The following is a 16411-nucleotide window of genomic DNA, read 5'->3' as shown; positions in this document are numbered from 1 at the left end:
GAAGTGTTTCTAAAAAGCATTCACCTCTTTGTAAGTTTGACTCAGGGTCAATTTAATTTGACTTTTTTTGACAAGAATTTACCAAAAGAAAAAAAAGACTCATGTCAAAAATGAAAACTGATTTTTACAATGTAATGTCAGTTAACTTAAAATGTAAAATAAGTGATTGAATAAGTATTCACCCCTTTAAAGTTACTCAAATAATGCATCACAAGGGCAACCACTTGGTGCTAGAAGATATACAGTTCGTGAATTGGAAATCATTTGAGTGCACTGAATGTGTCTCAAGTGATTTTAGAATAAAGACGGCTGTATCTGAAAAGTCAAGAAACTTTTGAATTCGTAGCCTTAAATCTAATTATACCTTGACGACATAACACTTCCAACAATTCTGTGAAAAGCATAAATCAGGAGATGGATCCAAAAAAACCTTCCATGTTATTAAATTTCCATTGGAGTATAGTGCAATCCATCATTAGGAGAAGGGAGGAATATGGCACGTGTAAATCTGCCTTGAGCAGGTCATCCTCAAAAACTGAATGATTGTGCAGGAAACAGATGAGTGAGGGAGACCACAAAGACAGCTATGAATGTCAGAGAGGCCACAAAGACAGCTATGAATGTGAGAGAACCCATGAAGACACCTTTTACTCAGAGGGAGACCTCCGACACCCATGAATGTAAGGGAGGCCACCAAGACACCTATGATTTTAGAGAGGATACTAAGAAACCTATGACTCTGAGGGAGGCCACCAAGACATCTATGATTTTAGAGAGGATACTAAGAAACCTATGACTCTGAGGGAGGCCACCAAGACATCTATGATTTTAGAGAGGATACTAAGATACCTATGATGTTAGGGAGGCCACTTAGACACCTATGACACTGAGGGGAGACCACCAAGATGCTTATGACTTTTTGCGAGGCCACCAAGACAACTATGACTCTGGGAGAGGCCACTGGGAGACCTATGACCTTGAGAGAGGCCTCAAAGAAACGTATTACTCCAAAAGAGGTCACCGAAACATCTATGAATGTAAGGGCGGCCACCAAGACACTATGACTCAGCGGGAGGCCACTAAAACCCTCAAGACTGTGAAGGAGACCACCAAGACACCTATGACTGTGAGGGAGACCTCAGAGACAAGCATGACTCCAAAAGAGGCCACCACAGCACTTATCACTTTATGGGAGGCTATAACGACACCTTTGACTGTGAGGGAGACCACTGAGAGGTCTATGAAGCCGAAGGAGGCCACCAAGACACCTGTGGTTTTAGGGAGGTCACCAAAACACCTATGACTCTGGGGGAGGCCACCAAGACACTTATGACTTTATGAGAGGTCATAGTGACACCTATGACTGAGGGGGAGGCCACCAAGACATGTATGAATGTGCGGAAGTCCATCAAGATACCTATGACTCCAAGAAATGCCACCAAGACCCCAGTGACTCTGAAGGAAGCCACCAAGACACATATGACTTCTTTGAAGGAATTACAAGCTTTTAGCTGTTGAGATGAGAGACACTGTGAAGAAGGGATCGCTACTTTATATATGCGGTGTAACTGAACAGGCAAATTTATATATTTGAATTCAAAATGGTGCTAATAAAATTAAAAGGTTTCCTTGCAGATGATTAAGTTAATAAACAAGACAATCAGTGCTGTATCCAGTTATCAGCCTGCCAACAAAATAACTACATTCCATATGGTCCTCTACGAAGTGTTTGTTGTTATCATTTCACAATCATCTCATTACAGATTTCAAACATACACTTTTCAGCTGCTCTCCACATGTTACTGCTATAATTAGTTTTGCATAATAATCTGTGTGTGTGTGAGTGAGAGAGAGAGAGAGAGAGAGAGAGAGAGAAGCCCGTTGGAATAAAAAGATCAAAACCCACTTTTATTGTTTGTAATTAATTTCGCTCATGCCTCTGTATCACCACATCATGATATTATCGGGCGTCAGAAATGGGTAAAAGAAAAGTAATTTACAGAAAAGAAGAAACGGGTCTTTTATTTTACTGAGATGCTTCGCTCCATTGATACAACTTTGATGTCTTCAGCCAGTAATTTCACTGAACATTAATTGAATTGCGGTAAGGAATGAAGGTGCAGTGGAACAGAACAAAGCATATGAATAATATTTCAAGAGCTAATTGTGTTTAAGGGCTATTATCTAACTGGACTTTCCAGTTGTCATTCAACCAAGTCAAATGAATTCTCCATGCAAATGTAGTTTCTGTCTCAGGAAGAGTTAAAAAATAGTCATAAATTAGCAATTATGCTGGTTGGCTCCGGTGTTTACTGATGTCGAATATAGCTTCTGCACACTTTTTAAGTCAGCAGTAAATAAACCGCACTGTAACTGCATAGGTTGGTGAAGTAAGAGGCCATGCAGTGTGTCTTGAAAGTGAAAGGTGTGGCAACAACAAGTGCAACAGTATATTGTGTCACAGGATCCAAACTTAAACATTAGTTCAGCTTAATGCACAAGAAGCAGCTTAAACAGCACAATTTTTGTTGTAACAACAAAGGATCATTTGCAGCAAATTGTCTGTAACTCCTGATTTCATTGTTTGTGGTTCAGCTAAAAGATCTCCCTGCTCAGCTCCAAGTTGGAGGAGTGAATAGAAAACCTAGTTTTGTAACATATGTAGATAACATTCGTCTAAGAACTTGATGAAGTTGCTTGATATTTTAGTTTGATATCTTTGTATAATGAAGGCAGAGTTTGCAGCTGTTCAGTTTGGCACAAGGGCAGAATCAAGGGGAAATGTGAAGCCCTGCTCTGAAATAATTATGCTTTTATTTTGTCGGTTTTAAACAAAGATAAAATGTGTTCATTAGTGAACTTTAGAGGTGTTGATGGGTGGGCGTTAACCTTTGTGCAGAGTGAGACGAGCTGCTATGCTAAATGGTTGCTAAATCCAGCTTCATATGCAGACACAAAGGTGACTAAATGTAGGAATTTCTCAAAATGTCAAACTTTTCCTCTTAATAAGCTTAATTTGTTTTGCATAAATTAGTTTTAGATGGGTTTCAAATATAGCACTGTTTACCTGCAGTTCACTGGAAGCTGCTTCTGTGTATTCTTAATTTGAAACTGGTATAAAGCATGGATTAATTAATTAATCTATTAATTGAAGGACAATGGGGTCACAGGGAACACTTGACGTATTAAGATGATGTTACTGTGCAGGAAGGGTGTGTCCAAAGGGAAACTGAAAGAGAATTAAGAGATATTCAAATTCTAATTAGGCCTTCTCGGCCTGTTTTCTATGCTTAATGTGGTTTCAATTTCATTTCAGCTTGTAAATGTGCAAAGTCTACACAGGAGGTGTCTTTATTGGGTATTTTCTGTGCAGTGTGTCTGTGCAGCTTTAGCTCCTGACGTCCAACCAGACAGGCCTGGAGGCAGGAAACTTCCAGGGTCTTGCTTGCCAGGGTCTCCCCCTCCCCCTCCTCGCTAGCCTGGTGCAGGGAGGGGTGGCCTGGCCTTTATGGACGTGAATGGATGAAGAAATCAAAACCTCAACAGGCCCTATTGTGCCACAGCATCAAAAGGAGCAGTGGCACGGCAGGAGCTTTGATCATGAGGCAAACACAGGAGGGGAACGGGGGCCGGTCCTGGACGGGAGGAGGTGGAGGGGACACCCCGGCCCATGAGCTCATAAAAAGACTGTAACGCACACAGGTGCGCACACACAGAAACTCACATCTCGTGCACATATTGTCACATGAAGAACATGCGGCGCCGCTCTCTTTGATGTCCATCTGTGTTTGTACCTGAGGCAAAGTCACACACTTGCTCCGGTCGCGGCGCTGCAGTGTAATGTTTCACTGCGAATGCCTCTGAAGGCTGAACGGGAGTTTGCTGTGCCGCTGTCTGTAGGGTTTGCCACTGTGTTTGCCAAAAAAATGAGCACCGCACCCAGCCTTGGAAGTGCACCTGAGAGATTCAGATCCTCAACACTGCAGACATGGCGAAAATCTGGCACATTTCTGCAGCATGAGACCTATTTATATTGTGAATGTACAAGTGCAACCTCTCCTGCACGTTTCACACTGAATCACATTTAAAATCAATTTGTTTTACATATTTTATTTTAAAATTTGCCAAAAATAAAGTGTTTGCACACAATTCTGAAAAGATTCTGTAAAAAATTTTTGAACTCAGCTGTCAAAAATTCAGAGAGAGTTTCAGGGTTAACTGAAGGCAGTGCATAAGCAATTAGTAATAAGGGCTAAAACAAAGGATATTATTTGATCATTTTTAAAAATTCCATTAAAAAATCAATTGAAGTGGTTCAAACAGACTACAGACTTAATTTTAGGATACTGTGACTTTCCTTTAACCAGCGTAGTTGACAGCAGGTCTCAGCTCAATAATTACTTTCTCCTGTATGATTCCCTTTTTTAAGTACAAATGCAGCCTCTCCTGCCCGTTTCACACTGAAATGCGCATAAACTCACTTTATTTTCCATGTTATATTTAAAAGATGCCAAAAATAAAGTGTTTGTACACAATTCTCAAGCGATTCTGTAAAAAAAAACAAAAGTATAAAACGTGACAGCCACGTGACAAATTCCTCACTGTGTAACTTTTCTTGCTTAAATTTTTGTGTCTTAAACATATGAAAACGTGGCACATTTTCGGCAGGCAGTGTTTAAACAATAAGTCTTTCTAACAAACCAACAGGTTTGGGGCTTCAGAGGCTAAAACGAGGGATATTTTTACATTATTTTTTGTGTCTCGTCACAAAAATTTTGAGAGTTTTCGGGTTAACTGCAGGCAGTGTTTAAACACTAAGTCTTCCAAGTCCATTTAGAAAATCAGTCGAATTGGTTCAGACAACCTTTATAGACCTAATTTCAGGATCTGGCAACTTCCTGTCACCAGCAACATCGTTGGTGCTTCAACAGGGCTGCACATTTCAGCCCAATGATTACTGTCTCCTGCATCATTCCTTGTCATGGTATTTTTATTAACTAGCTGCTTATACAAGGACTCTCTTGTCATTTCTCACACTGATGTGCCAATCTGAGCCCAGATTTAGGCCTGGACTGTTTATGTTACCCTTTAGCAAGCGACTGGATCAGGACAACCTGATCCCAACAAACTAAATGAGGGGCAAAGAGTCTGTTTACGTGCAGCATACGTGGCAAAATACTGGATGTGCTAGCAAGTTTGATATTTGTTGATCTTTTCTGTTGTTTTGTATTTGTCAGTTGATCTTTTTTCATGAAAAATGCATAATTCATGCGAAATATTGTAGATCTTTAGCCCTAGCATTAAAAGGGCGCCAAGGCCAGTGGTAAATCACAATAGCTACACATGCAAAATAATGGACAACAGATGAAAAATGCCAAGAGTAAGCTTAATTTATTTACAAGAGTGCAGCAGTAAAATGTGAGCTGTTATGGACTGGATTCATTAATATTGTTGGTTTTGTCATTCACTTGACTGCAATCAAGACATAAATGCCTTTCTGTTAATGTCAACATGCTAACGCAATCACAACAGAAAGGCCTATTGTTAGCTTAAAGCTCGTGTCCGGAGTTTCCGTTTGTTTTCAATTTATGTATCATTGTTTAACAAAGCTTAAATGTGTTAGTCTAGTTCGATACTATAACATAATGTTAGTATGACGCGATATGAAAATTTATTCCTGAGCTCCGCCTTCCTCTCATAGACCCCCATGTTATTCCAAAAAGCGCCGGTCGCTGCCGACCAATCAAGTTCGAGCTTCAGCTTTGTCATGCTGTCAATCAACGGTTACGCACACAGCAAGCAAGCCCATGCAGAGGTGGGCGAGCTACGCACTACGCAACCACGCGCACATTTGTTTTGCTTGTGGAGGAGAGAGCATCAGGGATCAGCAACTTCCAGAAAAGTTACCAATCCCACGGCTTGTCAGGCCAAGAGACTGCAGGACGTTTTTTGGCTCGGGGTGCTCGCGTCGCTCCCCGACCACGGCCTCCATAGCCCGCCTGACGGCTTCGTTTAGATGCCCGACCTCTGGAGGAAGATGTTGGGGCGTCTGGAACATACTCTTCGTCAGAGGAGTCATGCAATTCTGAACTCTAGATAGAAATAAATAAACAATCTAACACATATACACGCGTAAATGCACTAAGTTTGATAAACAACGTCATCGAGAGGGATACACGAGTGTAATCACATATTGAAACTTTACTCGTTCGTCCTAGCAGATTCATGTTATTTTGGTATTAGGACAAGTTAGACTCAATACAGAATTCTAACGTAATTCCTTTATTATTTACTAAATGTACTAAATGTAGAAGAGTGGAAAACAGCAAAACAGGCAAGATGCTGCAGCACTCCGGGCACTTCTCAGGTACTGCGCGCGTGCACAAATAAAGGGGCGAAATCAGAGGGAGGGTGGGACCAACAGTGTTTTGGGGGACGCTGCGATTCAAACTCCGGACACGAGCTTTAACGTGATTAGCGCGTTAGCATGCACTAGACACAAAGGTGCTGAGGATGTGATTATCTTTATAAATAATTAACCATAAGTACTGAACAAAGCCGACCTGACCTGTTGGTTGGAGTGCAGGAAAAGTCAAAAGGTCAGACTCATTAGGGATCTTCCTCTGGGGAACCGAGCTTTCTGCTAATCTACAGTGTAGTTTAAAGCTGGAACAATTAATCCATTAATCCGGTAGTTGTAAGCTGAAATTATTAACCAGCCCCCTTCCTAATTGAAAAAAACTGGCTCAAGATTTTAAAAAAAATATTTTTAAGTCAGCTGGGATAAACTCCACCCCCTGGCGACCCTAATGAGGATTAAGCGATGTATAGATAGTAGCTGGATGGTTTCTGCCCATCTAGATATTCTAGTGAATATCTATGGGTTGTGGACAAAACAAGACATTTGAGGATGGACGTCATTTTGGACTTTGGGAAACACTGAACAACATTTTTCATAATTTTCTGACATCTTATAGACCAAACAACTAATGGATTAATTCAAAGCAATAATTACAATGATATATCTCACTGGATTAAGTGAAAATTTCAACTTAGTAATGGTGCTCGATGAAAAGTCAGACCATATCCTGAGTGTGATTCATCCTTTGGGGGATCATAAATGTATAAACTACAATTTAAAGAAATTCATCCAGTAGTTAAAAAGAATATGGCTCTACATACTATTGATTTTTTACTACTCAGTCTTTTAATTTGTTTCAATGCGTCTCTCCTAAAACACAGCCTGCAGTTCAACCGAAAAGTCTCAGAATTTTTTTCCACATGACTTCTGGTCACAACTGAGTCAGTTACAGTTTCTCGGTTGCACTGAGGAGTGCAGAATTGTTTAGCTTTTTTTTTTTTTTACATAATCTAGAGGAAATGGTCTATTTTATTAGCATTTTTTAATATTAGACAGGTAGAAAAAAGGGATTTTGATGAAATATCACGATTTTAAGCTTAGATTTGGCTGAGTTTCCCTCAACCAAACAACACATTACTAATGAGTAATACAACACACACACATGCACATGATGTAGCTCTTTCATGTTTTTAGGTACAGTTAACCAATATTCCAGGAAAAACATATTCAAATTATTAGCTATGTATCCATGCATGAAAATAACTTTGCATATTTTTTTTCCCACTTTCAGTCATTGAAGCCTCAACTTCAAGAGAAATCCTCTTTAACTTGCCAAAACACTTCCTTGTAATGTGATGACTGGAAGTGGTTGGCACCATAGACTGTATATAAAGTGGATGTAGCATCTGTCTCCAGAATTGAAGCCAACCCGGAAGTGTCAAAAACTTGCAATATCACGCCGTCCGCTAGGGTTGGCTCCAAAAATCTTTTGCTCCATAGACCCCAATTCATTTTTGGAAAAAATAAAATTTGATAGACTGATTTTCTACAGCTCAGGATTTTTTTCCCATTAGTTTTCATGGTCAAATGAGAGATCAGGTGGCCGATCTTAAAATAAATCAATACTGAATTTTAAATAAATCGTTAAAGTTGGCGGAGGCAGGGGGCGTGGCTATACTTGATAGACAGCAACAGAAGCCTCTGTGGTAAAATGTGGGCGGGATGAGAGAGTCTTCTGCCAATCCTGCCCCTAGTTGCTCTCTGGTCCAGTCTGTTTGATGACGCTTTTTACGTCACTGGCTCCAAAAAATCCAAAACGGCGACCAGGAAGTAGCAAAATCCGGGCTTCATTTTCTCGCCGTTGAAACCAACGGGTGATGTCACGGTTAGTTCATGCCTGGTTGGCACACTTCTTTATAGCACTTTTGATGCTCAAAGGCCTGTTTTTGCAAAACCATTTGAATCCCAAAATCAGGTTTGTTGTCTTGCAAAAAAAAAATCAACTGTGTAATTTATCAGAACCAGAAACTGTGAAAACAGAAAAAAAAAAAAAAAAAAAAGCTGGATTTGGAACTTTCCTGGGAAACTTGAACATTTCTAAGCTTTAAGTTATTATTAAAACTACTTTATTTTACATGTTTTGTTTTTTTTTAAAATGCAAGAAAATTAAAGTGTTTGCACAAGATTCCTAAAAAAAATCTGTCAAAATGTTTTTTAAAATCATACATAAACAGTAAGTCTTACAAACCAACCAACAGGTTTGGTACTTCAGAGATCTAAAACAGGTGATATTATCAGATTATTTTGAAACTCCATTAAGAGATCATTTTAATTGGTTCAGACAGACCACATACACTTATTTAAGGATTTGGCCATTTCCTGTAACCATCAACAAAGCTGATGACAACAGATCCCAGCCGCAGCTTTTATCAGATCACTTCAAGTCAGCAAGAATTACGTTCTCCGGCATGAAACCTTGTCTTGGTATTTTCATTAGTTAGCTGCCTGTACAAGTGTTGCTTCTATTGCCATTTTCACAGTGATGTGTCAATTTGTGCCCAGATATAAACTGTTTATGCTACTCTGCACGAACATACTAGATCAGGACGACCTGATCCCAACACGCAAATGTGGGACAAAGAGTCTGTATGTGACACAGAGGGGCGTAGTACCAATACTGAAATATGTTCTTAGAAAATTTGCATTTATTGTACATCTTACTTAGAAAATTAGCACACAGATGTATTATATTTGCATGCAGCTCTTACAGTAGCAGCAAAAGGAAGCTAAAATGTTCTCATGTTTTATTCTTTTATGCAATATTGTGCTTGCACATTCCCTTTTTCTCTTCTAATGACTGTCAAACATCCAGTGTTTCTTCTCATCCACAGAGAATATGACCAACTATGGACAATAAACCAGAGGCAACAGGTTGCTGACATTAGATTCAAGCCATACTGCTGGTCTTTCAAGCATTCTGTGGCTTTAAAAAGGCATATAATGATGTATATTGTATATACAATTTGACGTGAAAGAAAACATCACTTTCCTTTGCATCGAAAATGTTTACATACTGTTCACTCAATGGCCTCCCGTTCTTACAACTAGATTTCCAGTCTTTGTAGTTGGATTTCTGTTTCCATATGGTAGTTTTCACCCTATTTCGACTTTGTGGTGGCTCGCAACCTTCCCCGTTGGCGTTTCGTACACGGCAAAGACGGGGACAGGTTAACCTGCCCTTGACCTAAGTGTGCGCAGTTTGATTCACGTCAAACTCAGCTGTGGCAATGACAGCCTTCCCTGCTTTGTGCACGGCCAGATTTTTTTTTAGAAAAGCATCTGTCTTGCAGTGTTGACTTACCCAAACTGAAGCCAAAACAAAATGTGGGGCATCATCTGAAAACGTGACACCTAGTCACCCTGGACAGGACTGGAGAGTATGACCAGCACTGCAATATGTACTCATATCAGGTTTTATTTGAGGGTGTGTGTGTGTGTGTGTGTGTGTGTGTGTGTGTGTGTGCGTGTGCGTACATTCTCAAAGCAGATGAAGGTGGAAGAAACTGTTTTCCACTGTAGTTTTGCAGACTCGGAGCAAATCGGCTCCTTGAAGGATGGCGCGTAAACAATCTAAGGACTTCCAGAAACTGGCCAGGGGCCTCGGGATCAAAGCAGCTTTCTGTTAATGATTCCACAGCTGCAACAAAGGACCAAATACCTCAAGACGAATAAGACACTCTGTACCGGACTGTGACCTATTTCGTCCTTCGCGGCAGCGTCTTGCTCCCACTTCACCTGATCAGGTCACATGTGGCTGAGTTCCCAGTGGAAAAAGATCAGAGTGGGAGGTGGGCGTCCATCGACAAGCTGCTGGTCACCTTGCAACAGAGTGGTCAAACAGCGGAAAGTCACAGGCTATCTTAATCAGGGGTTAATTCTGTTTTCTGATAAGAGATTAAAGAGAGTCGACTTGCAGTGCAAATAGTGTGTTTGTCAGAATGCACTGTAGCCACTTTGTCTATTAAGACTAGATTTAATGAAGCAAACTCTATACTGCCAGGCTGCAGCCTATACGTTGATTAAACACCCTCTGTTCTTCCGTGATTGAGCTAGATAGCATTTCTATAGTTGCGAAATGGATCATCAGTGCAAGAATGTGTGTTTTTGATTAAATCTTTGACTTAAATCTTGCAAAAAAAAAAAAGTGCTCCGTCTGCCATGACATTTTTGTTTTTTCACACATCAAAGACTCGCTGTCTGGGTTAATGGCGGTGGGTGTTTTTGCTCTCGCATGTTTGCTGTGGAAAACTGCACAGAAAAAAAATGCGAGGACTATTTGCACTCGAGCGCGGTGTCAGTGAAGGACAAACACAGCTTATAAAAGTCAAGGTGTTCTGCTCGTTGTGGAACGTTTACGATAAACTTAATCATAGTTCCCTAATCAGCTGAGAGGGGCCTTTGGAAATAGTTGGCCCGGGCCAGCCTGGTCACACACCCCTGATGGTTGTTTGTGTGTCTGAGCGTGTGTGTGTTCGTGTTTGCATGTGAATGTGGATGTGTGCATGCATGTGTGTGTGTTCTAGGGTCTTGGGCAAACAAAGGCAGGGGTCCTGTTGACGAACCAATTAAAAAGCAGGAAGAATGGGGGAGGACACGGCGGCCCAGCATGCTTTGCTCATCACTCAAATTGGAGATGGCAAGCGGAGTAAAAACAATCAGGATGTTATGAAGTGCTTTCATGTTTTTGGGTGCAGTTACCCAGTTTTCCAAGAAGAGCATATGTAAATGATCAGCTGTGCATCCATCCATGGAAATGCCTTTAATGATTTTATCAGTTATTTATTCACTTCTAGTCATTCAAGTCTCAGTTTCCAGAGAAATCCTCTTTAACTTGCAAAAACACTTCCTTGTAATGTGATAACTGAGAGGCTGGAGTACATTTTCTTGTACCAGATTTTGCTGCTTGAATATTTGTGTAACTCTCTCATCCCGAAAAAGATGTTATTTTTTATTCCAAAAATCACCATAAATGCTTTATCAAAGCCAGAAACAGAAAGAAATAAACAAACTTTGCGTCATGTGCTGTTTCATTGGCCAGTTCCAAGCTTTTAATTCTTGTATTTCAACTAAATCACCAGTTATTTTACTTCTTCTTAAACAACAAAACTAAACTGTTTGCACGAGACTCTGAAAAGATTCTGTAATTTAAAAAAAAAAAAAAGAAGCCATGGAGTTATGACAAACTCAGTTTTGTGACAAAAGAGCTGTAGAATGAACTGCAGGCAGTGTTTCTAAAAAGCAGAGAGGAGATGAACAGGAAAATACTTACTTGATCAATAAAATAAATGCAGCACCGCTCAAAAATGGAATACACAGTAGTGAGTTGTTGGAAGATACATTCAGCACGGGGAAACATCATTCTAGAATTGATGCGCAGAGCAGAGAGAAAATTTGTTTTTTGTAGGTTGTAAGAATGTAAGTAGTAAAATATCTTTAGTACTGCACATGCTTTTTTTCCCCCAAATGTTGGGCAGTTTGGAAACTAAAAGCACTGAGGGCCAATTTAAACATCTTTATAGATTTTTACTTAAATGTAAGAAAGAAATAAAGATTTCATAGCAGCTTTCATGTTAACTTTCATTTTTTAGTTCTCAGTAAACAGCCTAAAAGACACTTTATTACTCATTCTGGACAATATTACTGCAAGAGGACTCCAGTACAAAAATCCTGTCCTGAACATGATCATGCACGAAAAGTGTCTCGGTCCAGACTGTTAATGAGGCGGGATTTTCCAAAACACCTCAGAAGAACGTGAATGGGAAATGAAGGGTACTTCCAGAATGGCTACTGTTGCCGCAGGTGTGCATGAATTCCATCTGCACAAACGCACAAAAAAATCAGTAATATCCTCGATTTATCACCACTGCAAGAGCTTCCCCAGGAGCATTTTTAGTAAAACTAACACTTTACCTTTATTTTATAAGTAAGATCTAGCTTGAGTCTCTGATTTGCTGGCTGGTCCAGTATAAGCCTGAGGCCTGCAAAAACACATGTAACATTTATACATTTAATAATCAAGCAGTGGGTGATGGAAATGTCAGTGTTATACCAAGAATTTTCTTGCTTATTTCCTCACTTTATTCCTTGGTGAAAGGAAAGAAAGAGTGAGACGAGGGTTCAGAGGTGAGGAAGGAAGAATAAAAGCAGGGAAGAAAAACTGCTTGCACAAAAGACAGGGAAGAAGAAGAGGAAGGATAGGAATAAAAAAGGCGGGGGAGGATGGGGGGGGGGCTTCTCCTCGCAGGTGTTTCTTCCCTTTGAAGAGGGGATTCCTCCCTCGTCTTTAAGGATGATAATAATTAACACCTTCGTCGTTGCCATGCCGACGTGCGGTCTACCAGCTCGGCTCTCAGCTGTGAGCATTCCTGGCCGTAATTACCCGCCGGTTCAAGGCCCCTTCCTAATTACCCACAATCCTTCTGCACTTCCATCTGAGAGAGGAGACACGAGGAATGAGAAACAGAGAGTTCGCCGGCATTTTACTTCCATGTTCTCTCTCTCAAAGACGCCACATAGTTTGGAAAGGTCACATGTGTTCGACAGGGAGGACTGACAGGAAGACATGATATAATACAATGAGCCTTTAATAAGCCCACGGTGGAGAAACGTTCATTGTTATAGTTGCAAATATAGGAAGAAAAGCAAAAAAAAAAAAAACCCAACAAAAACATACATAGTATGTATTGTTCTTCCATATGCAGATATTCAGATTGTACTAATTCCCTGGATGTGAAAAATAACAATACTGCACGTATCAAATGAATTCTTTCTGCATAAACACTGATAGAAAAGCACCAATATTGCACAGATTTTGTTAGTAAGCAGAAAATGATCACATTGTGCGGATCCTTGTAGAAAATTTGATACTGCGCAGAACTGTTAACCCCTTGACGCCTATTGCCACAAATTCGCAACTTATCACTTTCATTCAGACTGCAGTCAAGATAGCGCATCCATTCCCCCAATGCCGGCTTATACATATTCCATACCTCTGAACCTTTTGCAAGCACTTGTTTCTCGTAGGAAAGGTCGGAGTGGGACATAATTATTATATATCTGCTATTATTATGATATATATGTGTAATAGACAAACTAACAATCTCCACTTATTTTAGCATCAGCTGGAAAGCAAAAACATGCAAAAGTTTTTTTTTAAAATTTAGTTGTAAATAAATTCAGGCGTCAAGGGGTTTAAAGCAGAAAATAATCAGGTTTGAATGTCAATATGAATATACATGAAAGTGAATATTCAGAGTGTACAAATTGGTTTGGATGTGGAAAATAATAATGCACATATGAGCGGGATTCTTTCATGAGCAGAACTACTGATAGAACATTGTACAGATTTGTGTCTATATTGCACCAATTTGTTGGTTTAAAAAAAAGCACTGATATTGTATTGCTCTTTATATGCTTTGAACTATGCTCGTTTTCTCACCTTCTATTCAAAATTGGATAAAATAAAGCTACATGAACAGGCATAACCTTATTCCTCATATATCAATGATATTGCACAGATTCTTTCATGAGTAGAAATACTGATTGAAAAGTGTTAATATTGGATAAATTATCTATATTGCACAGATTTGTTTGTAAGTAGAAAAAATGATATCACACAGAGTTTGTAAATACAAAAACTATTCGTATTGCTAAGGTTTGAATGTGTTGCACCAAATAAAGTATGACAGCTTGTGTTCTCACTTTCCATTCCAAACTGGGCTAAATAAAAAAAGCTACATAAAACAACACTGGCTGTCTTTATTCATGTGCTGTATGTTAATAAAACCATCACTCTCATTACTGAGTCTTTGCATCCAGCAGAAAAGCAAAAAGGAAGAAAACAATTATTTCTGTGTCTGAAGACATGCTAAGAAGATTTGCTAATTGGCTGGTTCATGTCTGTTCTCAGGTGTAATTGACATTCAGCAAACAAGCATTTGGTAATTTCTGTTTCATTACCAAACAATGCTGCCCACATTTAATTATTCGGAGTGATGAATATTTGAAGACGCAGCAGCCTGGTGATGACTTTACACGTGCCAATATTGACACGTGAGGGAAAAGCCTGGAATAACTGGACATGTTGCGTATAATTATTCAATAAGCGCTCTGTGTTATCTTCGACAGGCACAGCTCCGGTTGGGGAAGTTGTGATTGCAGCGCAAAAGCTAACCAATTACAGTGGAAGACGGGGAGTCTTGTATTTCAAACTGCTGAGCGTGCAAAGCCTATTGACGTGCAATTAGTCGGACCATCGTTAGGAGGCATTTCATCGCTGATGCTTCTCGATTAATTCTCATTACCTCCCAATTTAGGTGTGTGTTTATGGGTGGCTTGGCAAGGTAGAGAACGACTTCAATGCAGAAGGTCATTATGCTAATCGGTATCATTACAGAAGGCCAGAAGACCAAAATGGAGAATTTTTTTTATGGCCAAAGACCTCCTAGTTTCCCCTCTCAGGTTTCTCAGATGTTAGTTGTCGCAATAAAGGTACATTTTGCTATTTTTTAGCATTGATTGTCATGTCAGCTAGCTGTTTTGCTTATGCTACATTCTAATTACCTCCTCTTGCTCATGATTGAGTTTTCCCAACTCTGATGATGATTTGTGATGCTCTAATGAAACGTATTGTCAAGTTGCATCGTGGAAGACGTCGGATTATGGAGGATCTTTTATGCTTCATCCATCAAACCGTATAAATTCTCCTTTTTCTCCAGGAATGACAGCGAAAACACAGGACATTCAGATGTGAATGATAAATGTCATAGGTGCAATACAATCATTTGTCATTATCATGTGTGATATTATTTGTTATCCTCATAATTGCCAGCATTACGGTCTATTCTAGCCTTATTGTAGTTCATTAAGTAATTTCAGTATTGTATTGATATTTTAGAGTTCTTTTTGTGTTTTATGCACTGCATTTCTCATGTCATTCGTTTTGTCTGAGCGATATTTGACAAAATAATTACTTTGTTATCTTAAAATCCACCAAAGCCAAGATTTTGACCTTTCTTTTCAAAAATTTCTTTGTTGCAAGTGCCTGAAAATAAAATCTTTGAGCTTTTAAACCAACTTTAGCAGCACAAACAGACAATTTTTAGTGACTTCTCCTTTTTTTTCCCCTTTATTTCTGCATTATATTACCATTAATTACACACAAGTTGTCACGAATGAGGGTGGTTGTAGAACCCAGGAGCAGTCACCAACAGACAGACAGCAGGTTTATAAGACAAAAAGGGGTTTATTGTACCAAAGAAAACCTGAATCACATCCGCCAGATAACAAGGAGCCGAAACAAAAGCTAGACCTCTCAAACCATGCTACTCAAAACCTCTGCAGAACTAAAAGGTACTCACACACGGGTAGCTGTCTCCTGTGAGTGCAGGTAACTGAGACGAGTCCATAAAAAATAACAAGAAACACAATGTAGTCCAAGAGAGAGAACTCCTCAAAAGTCCAGAGTTGATGGGAATCAGAAGGAATGAGGGGAAACCACATATGGGTCAGTCTAAGCTGTGATGCTCCCACACACAATGAGGGGAGCAGAGGGTTTTTAAACAGAAGGGGGAAGGCAGGTGAATGGCGTTGGCTGATTACTCCTCAGCTGAGTCTCATGCCGCAATTAGCTGTCCTCCAGCGGGCGATCAGCTGGGAGAGAGAGAGGGAGACAGGGACAAAAACCAGGCAGGAGCCAGAACAGCATCCTGACAAAGGCAGGAACAAAAACCAGCCAGGGGCCGGGACGGCTTCCTGACACAAGTTGCCCTGACACAACATGGAACTGGCCTGTTTGTTCATAAGAGAACTGTTTCCAAATTCCTTAGAAGGTTGCTGTGGTAATAAGCTACCAGTCACAACCCCACCTTACACCCTTTAATTATCCTCATCATGACAACCTAAACAGAGTCAATTTGAGTTTGAAGACCTTATAATGCGGACCCCCACCTCCGCTCTCCACTCACTCCTCGGTTCGCTTCAGTGTGAGCG

This window comes from Acanthochromis polyacanthus, chromosome 1, assembly GCF_021347895.1.
Source record: "Acanthochromis polyacanthus isolate Apoly-LR-REF ecotype Palm Island chromosome 1, KAUST_Apoly_ChrSc, whole genome shotgun sequence".
Classification (NCBI taxonomy): domain Eukaryota; kingdom Metazoa; phylum Chordata; class Actinopteri; family Pomacentridae; genus Acanthochromis; species Acanthochromis polyacanthus.
This window is presented reverse-complemented; position numbering follows the sequence as displayed.